The 4,078-nt window shown below is 40.0% G+C and overlaps 1 long non-coding RNA gene across 1 annotated transcript; it reads right to left on the bottom strand.

Annotated features, from left to right (window-relative positions):
• Positions 1-1,383: 1,383 nt before the first annotated feature.
• On the bottom strand, positions 1,384-3,506 carry LOC120440569. Its single transcript, XR_005613342.1, has 2 exons — positions 3,387-3,506; positions 1,384-3,308 (listed from the first exon to the last, which is right to left on the bottom strand). It is a non-coding gene; the product is annotated as an uncharacterized LOC120440569 (long non-coding RNA).
• Between the last annotated feature and the right edge of the window lie 572 nt (positions 3,507-4,078).

Here is a 4,078-nt window from a genome sequence, read left to right on the forward strand (position 1 = left end):
AGGGATTATTCGTGTTTACGAGGATTACCCAGCCTGCTTGAACACACCCCTGTGAGAGAGGCACACACAGACTGGGTGAGCTCTCAAACTGCTGCAGTACCCTGGCAGGGCTGCAGGTGAAGCTTGTTCTTTCATTGCGTGAGAGCCATCTTTGGTTACTTAAACAGTGCAGTGCATTTTTACATTGTATGAAGTGTTTAACAAACAACAAAATCCCCAAGCGAGCCCAAGATAACATGTGAAGATAATGAGTTGACATAGATAGAAAACAGAACAGCTGCAAATCCACTTTTGCTGTGGAAATGACTGAGAAGGATGAGCATTTATCTAAACTGTTTCTTTCTGCTTTGATAAAACAGCATCAGGATAGTGTGCTTTATGTGTTCATGTGTGTGATGGAAACCATTCGGAAAGTGGATTTACCTTTCTGAATGTAAAGTAACCAAAATGCAGTCTTGCCGTTTGTATCTGCGCTAAAACATCAGCCTCTTTCTGGATTAGAGCAAGAATTTTATTAGCTGATTAAATACTTTTTTGTCAGTATTTTCAAGCAAAACTCTCAAAAATTTTAATTGGACTGCTGAAGTTGTAAAACTCAAAAGTCTGAGTTTGGGCAGTTTGTCCAACATAGCAGTAAACGTTAAAATATTTTTTTTTGACATTTCAGAACCATGATGTGACTAAATGAGAAAAAGTAGCTGGTAGCAAATTATTTGCAGCCTTATGTGTGACCATTTTTTGAAACATTCCCAAGTACCAGCCCCGTTATTAATCCCGTCGCTCAGCGTGCTCACATTTTAGTCTAATGTGTGCCTGAACTCAGCAGGCAGTGTGCTCTGAATTAGTGTGCAGCTCAGAAAACAGTTGGACTGCAGGGCTGCTGTTATTATGAGTGTTAACAGCAGTCCTGGTCTTCCCAGCAGCTGTACTGACTTTACAGCATCTCCTCCCCTCCTCTTAAAGTTTCACTTTCTTCTTTCCCTCTGTCATCATCTCCTGACTGGGATCAGCAGATAAGGAGCTTTCTTTATCTCTGACAAAACTTGCTCGGAAGAACAGTGCCCCATAAAATGCCCCTGTAACTTTTAGACTCAGGTGATCATTAGTACATATCATTAAAACACTGAGATGGTAATATAAGGTACATGCTGTAGATGGGTGACCAGTAGAACTTTTTAGTGAGGTGTTTTCCCCATTGAGGCTCCAGATCACCATTCTTGAAAGTCTTTTCAACTTCACTGGAGGCATAAACAAAAAATAGGTTGATACTGATGTTTAGCTGATATGGCAGTACAGCTGTAGATTTGATGATGGTTGAGGATCTGGTGATTCTCTGTGCTACAGTTTTTAATTTGCATTAGAGATAGAACAAAATACACCCAATAAACTTTCCATCTTTATTACCAGATTTCACAGTACCATTCATACACAACTGCCTTTTACATTAGACACAGTTATATTAAAACGTCATGAGCAGCGGGACTGCTCAATGGTAATATTGAAATATTTCATGACCAATATAACACAGCATTATGATTTATCAAGGATTTATTTTGCTGAAAACAAAGATACCAGAACCAGTCGGTTTAACGGAAATATTTAGTTATAAATATTTTTCATCATAGGTTCTCAAATGTAAATATTTAGCAGTTGGGCTACATGTTATGATAGAAAGCTGAACAGATTTCCATTTTACACATTGCTGGTTGTTCAAGAAAGACAATGTGAATGAGTTCTGAATTTCTGGGAAATTTCTGGGTAATATGATACAGAATGGATTAGATGAGAAAATAATGAAGGCTAATATAGGCATATAGGTTGTTATAAGCCTTGTTGGAAATACTGCTTGCCTGAAAATAAGATTCGGTCAATTTAGTGATGGGTGAATGTTCAAAGACAACGTGGTTCAACAGCTAAGCTGATATTTACAGTTAATATTTCTTTGTTTCTCTGGCACAGAAGAGGGAATGAATACCAAGAAAACCAAAATAAACAGAATAAAAACAAATATTGGCATTATAAGACATTATAAGATTCACAAATAGTCCAAAGACTGCATATAATTATGACCTCCTTGTGCTTTAAATGGAAGAGTTTACGTTTGTTTCTTTTTAAAAATGATCACCCCTCTCGTTTGCATGTGAGATGTTTCTATAGTCTAAGGTCTTCTGAATCAAAGAGCTGACGTGATGGCCAGAGCTCTGTTTCTCATTCAGGAGCAGAGTGTAGGTGATGAAACGAGTGGTCATAGTTGAAATGTGCCGTGATGTCTGAATTTGTAGGGGTGTGTCTTTGCCCTTGTGTCTGTGTGCACGGGTGTGGATTGTGGCCTGTTGAGTTAGTTCATTGACCATCATTAGAGTGATAGTGGGTCTGTTGTCATGCCACAATATCGTCAGTGTTAATGAGGGCTGTAGCCATCCAGCCAGAGCTTAATTGCTCTGAAGACCCTTTATCTCTTCAACAGCCCAATACTAACCTCAATGGCTGCATATACACATGAACAGGAGTACACACCCAGTACACACACACACACACACACACACACACACACACAGGATCATCATTACACACCAAAGCTAGACGACAGCTGACTACAGAGGAGTGACGGAGGGCTCAAGGGTCGAGGGGCATTCTCCACAGGGAGCAGCCTCTAACCCCCTGGGATGTCACCCCACGAGGGCTACAGGGGCCTAAAGTCACTTGGTTTGTTAAATCCTAACTCAGACATCACGGCTTGTCAGAGATCTGCGCATCAGTGTTCGGCTCTGTCTGGTTCTTCAGCTCCCGGCATTTAACTCTACCTCCTTTCCATGGCCTCAGTTTAGAATTCAGCTGATGCTTTTTGAAAACTGTAGATGGAGCTAAAGAGCAAATTATCATAGAGGAAAGAAAAGATGTGGTGTTACAGTGATAAACTGTACAAACACGATCTTTGCTCTACAAGTTTAGCTAATCGTCCTCTCCAGATACCTAAACAAATACGCTGAGATCACGTTATGCTACTAGCCATTTGTGTTATACTTCTTAATGATTACCTTATAGCGATACTCATAACTCATGAAGCTGTATAATTAATAGGGTACAAGTTTATTGCCACCTTATCTTTATTGTGGGAACCTACTGTAATGGGCATTGCGTCAACACTAATCCAAAACAAACAGAACAGTAAGCGGTGTTTTCAGTTTTGCCTTCACTCAGCTGAGGTTTATAATGTTTGCTTTATGCATTCTGTCCAGCTTCTTTGATGATCACTCTCTGCTTCCTGTTACATGGCTGCAGTTTCTTCACTTGATAGACATCTTTTTCTGAGATAGAGCATAGATAATCAGCGTTAGAGAGGCTGACGTTGGTCTCTGTGGTGATATCAGAGGTTAAATGTGTACCTGGCTGGGCTGCCTGTGGCTGAAAGCAGACTGAAGCCAAACTGAAGAGAGAGAAGATGATGAAGGCAACGATGATGAAGGTCAGCTCAAAGCCAGTGAATGGCAGTTCCATCTACACAACTATACAACACAAAACAGGACTTATTTATACAGAGAAATGAAGAAATTACTCTTTGCCACAATATAGCTTCACTGTATAATTTTATGCTCAGGCACAGACAGAGCTACCACACAGGCTCATTTCCACGCATAAAGCTGGAATTACTAAACCCACACTGGCAAAGCTGGAACATGCTGACTACTCATAGAAAGGATCTCTTTTCTTTTCTTTGCACAGTCGAGGAGCGTATCAGGTCACATTTCACTGCGTGTTATACCTGTATAACCATGCACGTGACAAATAAAGAATCTTGAATCTAGCTCACTAAACTTCTTGCTTCTAATTATACAGTCACCAACCACTATGTTGGGTATACCTGTTCAACTGCTTGTTATAGAAAATATCTATTCAACTCATTTAGCAGCTCATTTAGAAATGTAGAAATGGTAAAGATGACCTGCTGAAGCTCAAAGTGAGCATCAGAATGAGAAAGAAAGGCGGTTTCAATCTTTTGGAATGTGTTATGTTGTCAAATGGGGGTCTGAGTATTTCAGAAACTGCTTAAATGCTGGGATTTTCCCACACAACCATC

This window comes from Oreochromis aureus, linkage group 6, assembly GCF_013358895.1.
Source record: "Oreochromis aureus strain Israel breed Guangdong linkage group 6, ZZ_aureus, whole genome shotgun sequence".
NCBI classification, from domain to species: domain Eukaryota; kingdom Metazoa; phylum Chordata; class Actinopteri; order Cichliformes; family Cichlidae; genus Oreochromis; species Oreochromis aureus.